Genomic DNA, 16,862 nt, shown 5'->3' on the forward strand with positions numbered 1-16,862 from the left:
GTCCACCCTGGACATAGAGGGGGGGGTCCACCCTGAACATAGAGGGGGGTTCCACCCTGGACAGAGAGGTGGGGGTCCACCCTGGACATAGAGGAGGGGTCCACCCTGGACATAGAGGAGGGGTCCACCCTGAACATAGAGGGGGGATCCACCCTGGACAGAGAGGAGGGGTCCACCCTGGGCAGAGAGGAGGGGTCCACCCTGGACAGAGAGGAGGGGTCCACCCTGGACATAGAGGAGGGGTCCACCCTGAACATAGAGGGGGGATCCACCCTGGACAGAGAGGTGGGGGTCCACCCTGGACATAGAGGAGGGGTCCACCCTGGACATAGAGGAGGGGTCCACCCTGAACATAGAGGGGGGGTCCACCCTGGGCAGAGAGGAGGGGTCCACCCTGGACAGAGAAGAGGGGGTCCACCCTGGACAGAGAGAAGGGGTCCACCCTGGACATAGAGGAGGGGTCCACCCTGGACATAGAGGAGGGGTCCACCCTGAACATAGAGGGGGGATCCACCCTGGACAGAGAGGTGGGGGTCCACCCTGGACATAGAGGGGGGGTCCACCCTGGACAAAGAGGGGGGGTCCACCTTGGACAGAGAGGTGGGGGTCCACCCTGGACATAGAGGGGGGGTCCACCCTGAACATAGAGGGGGGATCCACCCTGGACAGAGAGGGGGGTTCCACCCTGGACAGGTCTCCAGTACATCAGGGACAAACAGCCATTCACACTCACACCTTAGGAGAATGTAGACAAGCCAGTTAACCTAACAGTCATGTTTTTGGACTGTCTCTTCCCTGCAGTTACCATGGCAACCAGCAGAGATGGTATTCAGCTACACAGTCCAGCTAAATAAAAACATTTCTTTGCAAAGAAAGGGAACAAGATGGCGGACGTCCTGCTTGTCTCACTAACATTAACCCTGCAGGACGGCTGTGAAGGTCCATTCACACCTTTAATCCAACCATGGTTCATTTATCAACAGTTCCTTCCTGCAGCGCTGAACGCTGCTTTCAGCCTAAAGCTATTTTAACGCTTTATTAAAAATCCTGCTGCTTTTTCTAAGAACATATGTGAAAATCTTTTTCCTTGTTTTGTGGGTAAAATGTTATGAAACTCCTTTTGGGAAAAATCCAGGAGTAAAGATTTACTAAATGAATGAATGCCCCCCCCCCCCTTTAATGAAAGTAATGATCTCATATTAAATGGATCCATTTCTCAGGCTGTATTTGGGTCATTCTTTTGGAAATGAGCCCCTAGATGTTAACCTTTTTCCTCTGTTCTGCTGTTGGGAATGTTGTTGGGAAAACTGAGGAATAACCCTGTTAATAACAGGACATCTAATCAAGCAGGAGAGCGTCCTTCATTCAGAAACACTGGACTATCCGATCAGTTAGGGTCATCGGATCATGTCTTGAAGATTTTGCTCCAGCAAAGTTCAGCAGTTCATCCGAGGCCAAAGATCTAGATCAGATAGAGTCTCTTCACTCTGGTCCTCAGGCCCACCATCCTCCATGTTTAAGGTGCTTCCTGCCCCCACACACCTGAACTGATTGAACAGGTGATCAACAGGATCTGATGGACCAAACTGCAGGAGATGGACATGAGAGGGACAGGGACAGTAGTGGAGGACGGTCCAGAAGACATGGAGCCACCAGGTGTTTCTGGTGTCACACTGGAAACATCTCATGATTGGTCTGTTGAAGCACCGACCCTTGAAATAAAATACTTTATTTCAATCAGATTCTGAATATTATTGCCTGGATACTGGTGTGTGCAGAGCGCTGGTCTATACCTCCCATCAGCAAAGGATTGTGGGAAACTGCAGAGCTGCTAGCGTCAGAGAGCAGGTGCTTCCTATGCTAAAGGAGCGATGTCCAGTTATGCTCCCAGAGCCAAAACCAGGTGGCCTGGATGCTGACATTGATCATCGTCTCCTTAAGGAGCTCCAGCAAGACCGAAACAATCCAGTTTATTTATATACAGGTGCTGGTCATAAAATTAGAATATCATGAAAAAGTAGATTGATTTCAGTAATTCCATTTAAAAAGTGAAACTTGTATATTATATTCATACATTACATACAAACTCATATATTTCAGATGTTTATTTTGTTTAATTTTGATGATTACAAATGACAACAAATGAAAATCTCAAATTCATCATATCAGAAAATTAGAATATTACTGAAGACCAATAAAAACAAAGGATTTATAGAAATGTTGGCCAACTGAAAAGTATGAACATGAAAAGTATGAGCATGTACAGCACTCAGTATTTAGTTGGGCCTCCTTTGGCCTGTATTACTGCAGCAATGCGGCGTGGCATGGAGTCGATCAGTCTGTGGCACTGCTCAGGTGTTATGATAGCCCAGGTTGCTCTAATAGTGGCTTTTAGCTCTTCTGAATTGTTGGGTCTGGTGTATTGCATCTTCTTCTTCACAATACCCCATAGATTTTCTATGGGGTTAAGGTCAGGAGAGTTTGCTGGCCAATTAAGAACAGGGATACCATGGTCCTTCAACCAGGTACTGGTAGCTTTGGCACTGTGTGCAGGTGCCAAGTCCTGTTGGAAAATGAAATCTGCATCTCCAAAAAGTTGGTCAGCTGCAGGAAGCATGAAGTGCTCTAAAACTTCCTGGTATGTGGCTGCGTTGACCCTGGACCTCAGAAAACACAATGGACCAACACCAGCAGATGACATGGCACCCCAAACCATCACTGACTGTGGAAACTTTACACTGGACTTCAAGCAACGTGGATGAAGTGCCTCTCTTCTTTTCCTCCAGACTCTGGGACCTTGATTTCCAAAGGAAATGCAAAATTTACTTTCATCAGAGAACATGACTTTGGACCACTCACCAGCAGTCCAGTCCTGTTTCTCTTTAGCCCAGGCAAGACGCTTCTGACGCTGTCTGTGGTTCAAGAGTGGCTTGACACAAGGAATGCGACAGCAGAAACCCATGTCTTTCATACGTCTGTGTGTGGTGGTTCTTGAAGCACTCACTCCAGCTGCAGTCCACTCTTTGTGAATCTCCCCCACATTTTTGAATGGGTTTTGTTTCACAATCCTCTCCAGGGTGCGGTTATCTCTCTTGCTTGTACACTTTTTTCGACCACATCTTTTCCTTCCCTTCGCCTCTCTATTAATGTGCTTGGACACTGAGCTCTGTGAACAGCCAGCCTCTTTAGCGATGACCTTTTGTGTCTTGCCCTCCTTGTGCAAGGTGTCGATGGTCGTCTTTTGGACAACTGTCAAGTCAGCAGTCTTCCCCATGATTGTGTAGCCTATAGAACTAGACTGAAAGACCATTTAAAGGCTTTTGCAGGTGGTTTGAGTTAATTAGCTGATTAGAGTGTGGCACCAGGGGCCATCAATTTTGAACCTTCTCACAATATTCTAATTTTCTGATATGATGAATTTGAGATTTTCATTTGTTGTCATTTGTAATCATCAAAATTAAACAAAATAAACATCTGAAATATATGAGTTTGTATGTAATGTATGAATATAATATACAAGTTTCACTTTTTAAATGGAATTACTGAAATCAATCTACTTTTTCATGATATTCTAATTTTATGACCAGCACCTGTATATTTATATAGTACCAATTCACACCATGGGTCACTTCAAGAACTACGACTAGCAACCCCATCAAAGAAACCATCAACCTGTGAAGGGGAATAAGCTATGCTTAGCTTATGCACTGCTCAGCGACACAGAGGAGAGAGAAAGTGAAGCAGATTCTTTAAAATGTATAACTGCTCTATCTGATAAAGATCTGGAACCTTCTTTTGGGGGAGGAGAACTCTGTTAAAGTAATCCTGAAGGTTATTAGAAAGTGGTCAGAGAGGACAGGGTTGTGAGGAAATCCTGTTATTTCTTCACATTCTATGCCGTATGTCAGCACAAGATCCAAAGTATGAAGATGAGAATGTGTGGGACTATTCACATTTTGAACAAAGCCAATAGTGTCTAAGATAGCATTAAAGGCTGCTCTTAAGCTATCGCCTTCAATGTCAGCATGGATGTTATGTTAGCATGGATGTTAAAATCTCCCACTATGATGACCCTCAGATAATCTGACTGGAACTCTCATCAAAGAAGGAGATCAGTAACTGCTGCTCCATCATTCTGACGGAGTCATGGCTGCATCCAGTAATACCGGACAATAATGCTATACCGCGCTGATAGGAACAAAGAACTAAGCGGTAAGACTCGGGGGGGGGGGGGGGGGGGGCTCTGTGTTTACATCAACAGCTGGTGTATAAATGCTGGATCAGTCTCCAGCTTCTGCTCTGCAGACATTGAGTTTCTGACTGTTAACTGAAGGCCGTTCTATCTGCCCAGAGAGGTCAGAGTGGTTAGCATCACTGCTGTTTATGTGCCCCCCCCCCAGCACTAACGCTAAAGAGGCCATGAAGGCTCTATACCAGCTATCTCTGAGCTCCAATCTGCACACAGAGGGTGTTTCCATCATTGCTGGGGAGTTTAACCAGGCTACCAGACTGTTCTCCATCATTTCTACCAACATGTGGACTTTGCAACTCGGGGTGAAAACACTTTAGACCTGGTTTACTCTGACATCAAAGATGCATTCAGAGCAGCCCCCCACCCCCATCTCAGTTCATCAGATCCCCTCTCTGTCATGCTTATCGCTGCATATAAGCCCCACTGACTTCCTAAATGAACTGAACTACTTCTTTGGAAGGTTTGAGGCACTAAACAGCGTCCAGCAGTGAAAGCTGTTCCCCAGCAGGGGGAGGAGCCACTGAACCTGGACGTAGCTGAAGGGAGGAAAACTCTGAGGCTGCAGCGCCTCAGACTGGAAGAAGGTGAGAACAGCAGAGAGGATCATGGGGGCTCCTCTTCCCTCCATTAAAGACATTTCATCCCAGCGCTGCATGTCCCGTGACATCATCAATGACCCCTCACCCCCCCACCATGGACTGTTCTCCCTGCTGCCCTCTGGGAAGAGGCTTCCCAGCATTCAATGCAACAGGGCGTTACAGTAGAGAACCTGCAGAGAGGTCTGTTAAACTGGTCTGCACCCTGGGGGGTCAGGATTATGGAGGACTAATAAATGTGGCCAGATTCCTAGAAAGAAGTAACCTAACAACAGCCAGATGCATGTCTGGCTCCGCCCAGCTCCACTCACATACATCTGGGAACCCGCTCATTGAAAGTGATTTCCCCAACCGAATGTATGGTCTGACCAATCAGGACGCAGGGTGGGTGTGTCCTGCATGTGACGTAGTGGAGAATCGAGTTCTGAAAGCCGTTCGTCTATACTTTTGGTTTGGCTTCTTTTTTTAAAATAAGTCTGCTGTGCACAATGTTGCCTTTTATCCGCACATTTTCATGGCACAAACGACATTGATCATTTACCGACATTGCACTGATTGCACTGTTGCTATATCCAAGATGTCGGCTGTTTTGTTTTTTTCCTGCGTAGCTCTCACAGCGTCACGGGTTAGCTTCGGTGTGAGTGGTTGAAATAGCACATCGATAAAGATGACAGACAAGTGGCTCATCCAATCATATGCTAGGAGTTTTGATAAGGCCCAGCCTTCAGTAAAGGCAATTCCTATGGCGGGTTCCCAGATGTATGTGAGCGGAGCTAGGCGGAGCGAGACATGCATCTGGCTGTTGTCAGGTTAAGAAAGAAGAGCTGCACCATCCAGAGTGGGATGGATGCCATCTCTCCGAATCAGACCAGGCTTTCCCCAAAAGGATTGCCAATTATTAATGTAGCCCACGTTGTTTTCAGGACGCCACCTAGACAACCAGCGGTTGAATGACGACATGCGGCTAAACCCAGTGGGCCTCAGCAGATGGCCGCTCACACTGAGCCTGGTTCTGCTGGAGGTTTCTTCCTGTTCAAAGGGAGTTTTTCCTCTCCACTGTCGCTACAAGCATGCTTAGTGTGAGGGATTGCTGAAGAGTCAATGAGTCGATGCAATCAGCTGGTTTTCCTTAGATAGAAAACTTTGAATCAATCTGACTGGATGATCTGGTGAACTGGAAAGTGACCTGAGATGACATGATGTGAACTGGAGCTATAGAAATACACTGAATAGAATAGAATTAAACGCGTCATCACTGGTCAGATCAGGGAGGGACTCGAGAAAATTACTGAGTCCCACATTGTTTTGTCAAACTCACAAACCGAAGCAACACTTCATGTTGGTGACCTTGATCAGTGTAAGCGGTCGTCATTACCGCCAGCCTGAATAACTATCTTACTGTATTTAACCTCATCCTGGGTCCTCAGGGTTTTTTCAGTGACCTTTAACCTGCTGAGAGAACCTGGAACCCAACGAGTCCAGACTGACTGGGATGTGCTGAGGTCAACAGAACAAGAACTCACACAAGTTTGTTTGGGTCAGAACCTTTATACACGTAAACAGATCAATGTTTGTGAGGCGGAGCGTCATCCCTGATGGGCCTGAAGGGGGCGATCTCCTTCACGATTCTCTCTGCAATGCTTTTGTTGTTGGCGGCAACAATTCTCCTGGACATCAGGTCCAGGTCCGCTCCTAGTCAGAGACGGGTTGGTCAGAGAGAAGCAGCAATAGGGACGGGAAGTTCTGGAGCGTTCTTACCCTCCACGTCCATCAGAACCCCTCCAGCCTCCGACACCAGCAGAGACGCCGCCGCTATGTCCCAGACGTGGATCCCGATCTCATAGTAGGCTTCCACACAGCCCGACGCCACCAGACACATGTTGATGGCTGCACTGCCGGCGCCGCGCACGCTGAGGAGCACAGAAACGGGTGGGTAACACAGCCCTGCCCTGCGTCAGGACCTCTGGTCCCACATCTCCTCCTCCTTACCCGTGGACTGGGAGCTTCAGGATGTTTCTGAGGCTGCAGAAGATGCTGTCCACAGCTTCCGGGTCTCTGTTGGATCCAAACTCTGTGGCGATGATGGACTGGTGGACGTCTGGAAGCAACAACTCATGTCTGTTCGCGCACCTCAGGAGGTGATGGTGTTTGCTGATGGATCACTGACCTGTCTGAGCGGACACCTGCAGAGGTTCTCCGTTACAGAACGCTCCCTTCCCCCGCTGCGCCGTGAACATCTTGTCCTCAAGACAGCTGTAGACCACACCCACCTCAACCTGACGTCACAGGACGGGTTTTAAAACCAGTCTGAAACCAACCAGACTGAGACCAACCAGTCTGAAACCAGCCAGACTGAAACCAGCCAGACTGAAACCAGCCAGTCTGAAACCAGCCAGACTGAAACCAGCCAGTCTGAAACCAACCAGTCTGAAACCAACCAGACTGAAACCAGCCAGACTGAAACCAGCCAGACTGAAACCAGCCAGACTGAAACCAGCCAGACTGAAACCAGCCAGTCTGAAACCAGCCAGACTGAAACCAGCCAGACTGAAACCAGCCAGACTGAAACCAGCCAGTCTGAGACCAGCCAGTCCGAAACCAGCCAGTCTGAAACCAGCCAGTCTGAAACCAGCCAGACTGAAACCAGCCAGACTGAAACCAGCCAGTCTGAGACCAGCCAGTCCGAAACCAGCCAGTCTGAAACCAACCAGTCTGAAACCAGCCAGTCTGAAACCAGCCAGACTGAAACCAGCCAGTCTGAAACCAGCCAGTCTGAAACCAGCCAGACTGAAACCAGCCAGTCTGAAACTGACCAGTCTGAAACCAGCCAGACTGAAACCAGCCAGTCTGAAACCAACCAGTCTGAAACCAGCCAGTCTGAAACCAACCAGTCCGAAACCAGCCAGTCTGAAACCAACCAGTCTGAGACCAACCAGTCTGAGACCAACCAGTCTGAAACCAGCCAGACTGAAACCAGCCAGACTGAAACCAGCCAGTCTGAAACCAGCCAGACTGAAACCAGCCAGACTGAAACCAGCCAGACTGAAACCAGCCAGACTGAAACCAGCCAGACTGAAACCAGCCAGTCTGAAACCAACCAGTCCGAAACCAGCCAGTCTGAAACCAACCAGTCTGAGACCAACCAGTCTGAGACCAACCAGTCTGAAACCAGCCAGACTGAAACCAGCCAGACTGAAACCAGCCAGTCTGAAACCAGCCAGACTGAAACCAGCCAGACTGAAACCAACCAGTCTGAAACCAGCCAGACTGAAACCAGCCAGTCTGAAACCAGCCAGACTGAAACCAGCCAGACTGAAACCAGCCAGTCTGAAACCAGCCAGACTGAAACCAGCCAGTCTGAAACCAGCCAGACTGAAACCAGCCAGTCTGAAACCAGCCAGTCTGAAACCAGCCAGTCTGAAACCAGCCAGTCTGAAACCAGCCAGACTGAAACCAGCCAGTCTGAAACCAGCCAGTCTGAAACCAGCCAGTCTGAAACCAACCAGTCTGAAACCAACCAGTCTGAAACCAACCAGTCTGAAACCAGCCAGACTGAAACCAGCCAGTCTGAAACCAACCAGTCTGAAACCAGCCACTCTGAAACCAACCAGTCTGAAACCAGCCAGTCTGAAACCAGCCAGTCTGAAACCAACCAGTCTGAAACCAGCCAGTCTGAAACCAGCCAGTCTGAAACCAGCCAGACTGAAACCAGCCAGTCTGAAACCAACCAGTCTGAAACCAGCCAGTCTGAAACCAACCAGTCTGAAACCAGCCAGACTGAAACCAACCAGTCTGAAACCAGCCAGTCTGAAACCAGCCAGTCTGAAACCAGCCAGACTGAAACCAGCCAGTCTGAAACCGACCGCATGATGACATCATAAACTAAGCTGAGCTAAGCTAGGGTTAGCAATGGCACCTGATGACATCATAAACTAAGCTTAGCTAAGCTAGGGTTACCCTTGGCTCCTGATGACATCATAAACTAAGCTGAGCTCAGCTAGGGTTAGCCATGGCAACTGATAGCATCATAAACTGAGCTAAGCTAGGGTTAGCCTTGGCTCCTGATGACATCATAAACTAAGCTTAGCTAAGCTAGGGTTACCCTTGGCTCCTGATGACATCATAAACTAAGCTGAGCTAAGCTAGGGTTAGCCATGGCTCCTGATGACATCATACATTAAGCTGAGCTAAGCTAGGGTTACCCTTGGCTCCTGATGACATCATAAACTAAGCTGAGCTAAGCTAGGGTTAGCCATGGCTCCTGATGACATCATAAACTAAGCTGAGCTAAGCTAGGGTTACCCTTGGCTCCTGATGACATCATAAACTAAGCTGAGCTAAGCTAGGGTTAGCCATGGTACCTGATAGCATCATAAACTGAGCTAAGCTATGGTTGTCCTTGGCTCCTGATGACATCATAAACTAAGCTTAGCTAAGCCAGGGTTACCCTTGGCTCCTGATGACATCATAAACTAAGCTGAGCTAAGCTAGGGTTAGCCATGGCACCTGATAGCATCATAAACTGAGCTAAGCTAGGGTTAGCCTTGGCTCCTGATGACATCATAAACTAAGCTTAGCTAAGCTAGGGTTACCCTTGGCTCCTGATGACATCATAAACTAAGCTGAGCTAAGCTAGGGTTAGCCATGGCACCTGATAGCATCATAAACTGAGCTAAGCTAGGGTTAGCCTTGGCACCTGATGACATCATAAACTAAGCTGAGCTAAGCTAGGGTTAGCCATGGTGCCTAATGACATAAACTGAGCTAAGCTAGGGTTAGCCTTGGCACCTGATGACATCATAAACTAAGCTGAGCTAAGCTAGGGTTAGCCTTGGTGCCAGATGACATCATAAACTAAGCTGAGCTAAGCTAGGGTTAGCCATGGTGCCTAATGACATAAACTGAGCTAAGCTAGGGTTAGCCTTGGCACCTGATGACATCATAAACTAAGCTGAGCTAAGCTAGGGTTAGCCATGGTGCCTAATGACATCATAAACTAAGCTGAGCTAAGCTAGGGTTAGCCGTGGTGCCTAATGACATCATAAACTAAACTAAGCTAAGCTAGGGTTAGCCGTGGCACCTGATGACATCAGCTCATAAAGCTGCTCCTCATTGGCCTAGTGTTCTGTCTCCATGAAGAAGCACTAATGTCAAAGACAGAGGGTGGTGTTTCTGTCCACCAGGTGATCTTTGGTACTGACCAAGAACCAGAACCGCATCAAGGTTCTGCCTGAACAGATCCAGGTTTACTTTGGGACAAGGTGTCGCTCTTGCTGCAGTCATGTGACCACATCTCACCTGTTGGTTGATGGAGAAGCCGATGGAGACGGCGACGAAGGGAAACCTACAGAGAAACAAAGCATGAAGCTGAGGCCGTTCCTGGAAGGACCAGCATCCAAACAGACCACATCCAACCAGGACCACCATCCAAACAGACCACATCCAACCAGAAGGACCACCATCCAAACAGACCAAATCCAACCAGAAGGACCACCATCCAAACAGACCAAATCCAACCAGAAGGACCACCATCCAAGCCAACCACATCCAACCAAAAGGACCACCATCCAAACAGACCACATCCAACCAGAAGGACCACCATTCAAGCAGACCACATCCAACCAGAAGGACCACCATCCAAGCTGACCACATCCAACCAGAAGGACCACCATCCAAGCTGACCACATCCAACCAGAAGGACCACCATCCAAGCCAACCACATCCAACCAGAAGGACCACCATCCAAGCTGATCACATCCAACCAGGACCACCATCCAAGCTGACCACATCCAACCAGAAGGACCACCATCCAAGCTGACCACATCCAACCAGAAGGACCACCATCCAAGCCAACCACATCCAACCAGAAGGACCACCATCCAAGCTGACCACATCCAACCAGGACCACCATCCAAGCTGACCACATCCAACCAGAAGGACCACCATCCAAGCTGACTACATCCAACCAGAAGGACCACCATCCAAGCTGACTACATCCAACCAGAAGGACCACCATCCAAGCTGACCACATCCAACCAGAAGGACCACCATCCAAGCTGACTACATCCAACCAGAAGGACCACCATCCAAGCTGACCACATCCAACCAGAAGGACCACCATCCAAGCTGACTACATCCAACCAGAAGGACCACCATCCAAGCTGACCACATCCAACCAGAAGGACCACCATCCAAGCCAACCACATCCAACCAGAAGGACCACCATCCAAGCTGACCACATCCAACCAGAAAGATTACCATTCAAGCTGACCACATCCAACCAGAATTGACCACCATTCAAGTTGACCACATCCAACCAGAAGGACCACCATTCAAGTTGACCACATCCAACCAGAAGGACCACCATCCAAGCTGACCACATCCAACCAGAAGGACCACCATCCAAGCTGACCACATCCAACCAGAAGGACCACCATCCAAGCTGACCGACATCCAACCAGAAGGACCACCATCCAAGCTGACCACATCCAACCAGAAGGACCACCATCCAAGCTGACCACATCCAACCAGAAGGACCACCATCCAAGCTGACCACATCCAACCAGAAGGACCACCATCCAAGCTGACCACATCCAACCAGAAGGACCACCATCCAAGCTGACCACATCCAACCAGAAGGACCACCATCCAAGCTGACCACATCCAACCAGAAGGACCACCATTCAAGCTGACCACATCCAACCAGAAGGACCACCATCCAAGCTGACCACATCCAACCAGAAGGACCACCATCCAAACAGATCACATCAAACCAGAAAGACCACCATCCAAACAGACCAAATCCAACCAGAGGGACCATCATCCAAACAGACCACATCCAAACAGAAGGACCACCATCCAAACAGTCCACATCCAACCAGAAGGACCACCATCCAAACAGTCCACATCCAACCAGAAGGACCACCATCCAAACAGACCAGATCCAACCAAGGGACTACATCCAACCAGAAGGACCACCATCCAAACAGACCACATCCAACCAGAAGGACCACCATCCAATCACACCACATCCAACCAGAAGGTCCACCATCCAATCACACCACATCCAACCAGAAGGACCACCATCCAAGCTGACCACATCCAACCAGAAGGACCACCATCCAAGCAGACCACATCTAACCAGAAGGACCACCATTCAAACAGATCAGATCCAACCAAGGGACCACATCCAACCAGAAGGACCACCATCCAAAGAGACCACATCCAACCAGAAGGACCACCATCCAAGCAGACCACATCCAACCAGAAGGACCACCATCCAAGCAGACCACATCTAACCAGAAGGACCACCATTCAAACAGATCAGATCCAACCAAGGGACCACATCCAACCAGAAGGACCACCATCCAAACAGTCCACATCCAACCAGACCAGATCCAACCAAGGGACCACATCCAACCAGAAGGACCACCATCCAAACAGTCCACATCCAACCAGACCAGATCCAACCAAGGGACCACATCCAACCAGAAGGACCACCATCCAAAGAGACCACATCCAACCAGAAGGACCACCATCCAAACAGTTCACATCCAACCAGAAGGACCACCATCCAAACAGTCCACATCCAACCAGAAGGACCACTATCCAAACAGACCACATCCAACCAGAAGGACCACCATGCAAGCTGACCACATCCAACCAGAAGGACCACCATCAAAGCAGGCCACATCCAACCAGAAGGACCACCATTCAAGCTGACCACATCCAACCAGAAGGTTCACCATCCAATCACACCACATCCAACCAGAAGGACCACCATCCAAGTAGACCACATCCAACAAGAATGACCACCATCCAAACAGACCACATCCAACCAGAAGGACCACCATCCAAACAGTCCACATCCAACCAGAAGGACCACCATCCAAACAGTCCACATCCAACCAGAAGGACCACCATCCAAACAGACCTGATCCAACCAAGGGACTACATCCAACCAGAAGGACCACCATCCAAACAGACCACATCCAACCAGAAGGACCACCATCCAAACAGTCCACATCCAACCAGAAGGACCACCATCCAAACAGACCAGATCCAACCAAGGGACTACATCCAACCAGAAGGACCACCATTCAAGTTGACCACATCCAACCAGAAGGACCACCATCCAAGCTGACTACATCCAACCAGAAGGACCACCATCCAAGCAGACCACATCTAACCAGAAGGACCACCATCCAAGCTGACTACATCCAACCAGAAGGACCACCATCCAAGCAGACCACATCTAACCAGAAGGACCACCATTCAAGTCGACCACATCCAACCAGAAGGACCACCATCCAAGCTGACCACATCCAACCAGAAGGACCACCATCCAAGCAGACCACATCCAACCAGAAGGACCACAATCCAAGCTGACGACATCCAACCAGAAGGACCACCATCCAAGCTGACTACATCCAACCAGAGGGACCTCCATCCAAGCTGACCACATCCAACCAGAAGGACCACCATTCAAGTTGACCACATCCAACCAGAAGGACCACCATCCAAGCTGACCACATCCAACCAGAAGGACCACCATCCAAGCAGACCACATCCAACCAGAAGGACCACCATCCAAGCTGACCACATCCAACCAGAAGGACCACCATTCAAGTTGACCACATCCAACCAGAAGGACCACCATCCAAGCTGACCACATCCAACCAGAAGGACCACCATCCAAGCTGACCACATCCAACCAGAAGGACCACCATCCAAGCAGACCACATCCAACCAGAAGGACCACCATTCAAGTTGACCACATCCAACCAGAAGGACCACCATCCAAGCTGACCACATCCAACCAGAAGGACCACCATCCAAGCAGACCACATCTAACCAGAAGGACCACCATTCAAGTTGACCACATCCAACCAGAAGGACCACCATCCAAGCTGACCACATCCAACCAGAAGGACCACCATCCAAGCAGACCACATCCAACCAGAAGGACCACAATCCAAGCTGACGACATCCAACCAGAAGGACCACCATCCAAGCTGACTACATCCAACCAGAGGGACCTCCATCCAAGCTGACCACATCCAACCAGAAGGACCACCATTCAAGTTGACCACATCCAACCAGAAGGACCACCATCCAAGCTGACCACATCCAACCAGAAGGACCACCATCCAAGCAGACCACATCCAACCAGAAGGACCACCATCCAAGCTGACCACATCCAACCAGAAGGACCACCATCCAAGCAGACCACATCCAACCAGAAGGACCACCATCCAAACAGTCCACATCCAACCAGAAGGACCACCATCCAAACAGACCAGATCCAACCAAGGGACTACATCCAACCAGAAGGACCACCATTCAAATTGACCACATCCAACCAGAAGGACCACCATCCAAGCTGACCACATCCAACCAGAAGGACCACCATCCAAGCTGACCACATCCAACCAGAAGGACCACCATCCAAGCAGACCACATCCAACCAGAAGGACCACCATCCAAACAGTCCACATCCAACCAGAAGGACCACCATCCAAACAGACCTGATCCAACCAAGGGACCACACCCAACCAGAAGGACCACCATCCAAACAGACCACATCCAACCAGAAGGACCACCATCCAAACAGACCAGATCCAACCAAGGGACCACATCCAACCAGAAGGACCACCATCCAAGCTGACCACATCCAACCAGAAGGACCACCATTCAAGTTGACCACATCCAACCAGAAGGACCACCATCCAATCACAGATGGTTGACAGATGGGGGGGGTTAAGGCGGACTAATGCAAACTGGTCAGTGGGGGGTTAATGCGTTCATTGGGGAGGTTAGTGGGGGCGGGGGTTAAGGTGGACCTGTCCAGCTCCAGCAGCAGTGGGGGATGGAACTGTTCTACTGTTCTGCTTCCTTAAACTTTAACGCTTTTTCAGGGCTGTTTTTGTTTTGAACCTGAAAGCTTGGTTTTCTGGGCCCTGAAAGTCAGGAGTCCTGTTGGATCTCAGTGCTGCATTTGATCCAGTTTGACCATATATTCTTTTAGAAAGACTTGAATATTTTGTTGGAATTAAAGGAACAGCACTAGACTGTTTAAATCTGATCTATCTGATAGAATTCAGTTTGTTCATGTTAATGATAGATCTTCCTCATGCTCAAAGGTTACCTGTGGAGTACCACAGGGTCAGTGCTAGGACCAATTCTCTTTACTTATACATGCTCCCAATTGGTAGAGATTATTAGACAGCATGGGATTAATTTCCACTGTTATGCTGGATGATACCCAGCTATATCTGTCTATAATCCAGATGAAGCTAACCCATTACATAGATTACAGGCATGTCTGAAGACAGAAAAAACTGGATGACTCTTAACTTTCTGCTTCTGAATGCAGACAAAACAGAAGTTATAGTCTTTGGACCAGAGTCTCTGAAAAAGAAGCTGATTAGTCAGTCACTTCATTTGGATGGGATTAAACTGATTTCAGATAATAAAGTAAAAAATCTTGGTGTTATTTTTGATCAGGACCTGTCATTAAATCCCAGATCAAAGAGGTTCTAGAATTTCTAAAAGTAGAATGGGAGGCAGATCTTTTAGTTCTCAGGCTCCTCTCCTGTGGAACCAACTACCAGTTTTAGTCCGTGAGGCAGACACCCTGTCTACTTTTAAGGCTAGGCTTAAAAACTTTCCTTTTTGATAAAGCTTATAGTTAGGGTGGCTCAGGTTATCCTGATCTATCTCTATAGTTCTGCTGCTATAGGCTTAGATGCTGGAGGACATAGGGACCCCTTTTTTCATCATTCTGCTTCATTCTATCTCTATTCTCCCACTCTGCAGAATCTGTTAGTTCAATCTCTAACGTTCTGCTCTCTCTGCTTTTTCTCATAGTAGCTTCATCTGGTCTGTTCCTGTTTGGCTGTGACTCCATCCTGGAGAGAAATATCAGCTGTGCTGCTGCCATCAACACCTTTGTTTCTAGATGTTGGAGCTTGGCCTGTTTTCCAGTGTAGTCCTGTTTCTCTGACTGTGACTAACTGATGTGCTCTCTTCATCCTCTGACATGGGAGCTGGCTCGGAAGCTCGTCTGCTGGCTGTGTGTTTCCTGGACGGGGCCGCCTGTGGAGCTGGTTGACAGTTGCCTTTTGTATCTATGCTTCTTTTTCTATGTCTGCTTCTGTCTCCTTGAACCCCAGTGGGCCTCAGCAGATGGCCGCTCACACTGAGCTGGTTCTGCTGGAGGTTTCTTCCTGTTCAAAGGGAGTTTTTCCTCTCCACTGTCGCTACAAGCATGCTTAGTGTGAGGGATTGCTGAAGAGTCAATGAGTCGATGCAATCAGCTGGTTTTCCTTAGATAGAAAACTTTGAATCAATCTGACTGGATGATCTGGTTGATCTGGATCTATAAAGTGACCTGAGATGACATGATGGGAATTGGAGCTATAGAAATAAACTGAATAGAATTGAGAGAAACTCACGCATGAACGAAGTTGGTGGTTCCATCGATGGGGTCGATGATCCAGGTGGGATCATCAGTCCAGACGCACGGCTCACCTGCTGCCACAGACTCCTCCCCTAATAAACCTGGGCACCAATATTTCACAAGTATAAAGCATGGAGGCCAGGGGTCTGACCTTCCAGACACACCAGTTCTAGGGGGCGGGGCTTTCTTACCTGTGCTCGGGGAACTTCTCCTTCACTGATTGGATGATGAGCTGCTCCACCTTCTGGTCGGTCTGAGTCACTAGATCGACCGCTGAACTCTTGGTCATCACCGCCCGCTCGCCCCTCAGCGCCTCACGGACCACTGGTCGGTACATGACCCAGGAAAGCCATCAGAACCTCAGCTGATTGGAAAACGGGTTCTAGCTTCCAGGCTGGTTCTGATTGACCCAAACAAAGAGGAGCACCAGAACATCTCACCTCTCCAGCTTTCCGTGCCACAGCGACAGCGTGATCCATCAACCTTCTGCAGGAGGTGGCCATGTTGGACAGAGTCCTATAGGAATGGGGGTAAAGGTCTCAGAGAAAGGGGT

At 49.0% G+C, this 16,862-nt stretch overlaps 1 pseudogene; it reads right to left on the reverse strand.

Moving 5' to 3' along the window:
- Positions 1-6,376: 6,376 nt before the first annotated feature.
- On the reverse strand, positions 6,377-16,646 carry LOC119782591 (annotated as a pseudogene).
- Positions 16,647-16,862: the final 216 nt, after the last annotated feature.

This window comes from Cyprinodon tularosa, unplaced genomic scaffold (genome assembly GCF_016077235.1).
Source record: "Cyprinodon tularosa strain WSP-4 unplaced genomic scaffold, ASM1607723v1 ctg1958, whole genome shotgun sequence".
Lineage (NCBI taxonomy): Eukaryota > Metazoa > Chordata > Actinopteri > Cyprinodontiformes > Cyprinodontidae > Cyprinodon > Cyprinodon tularosa.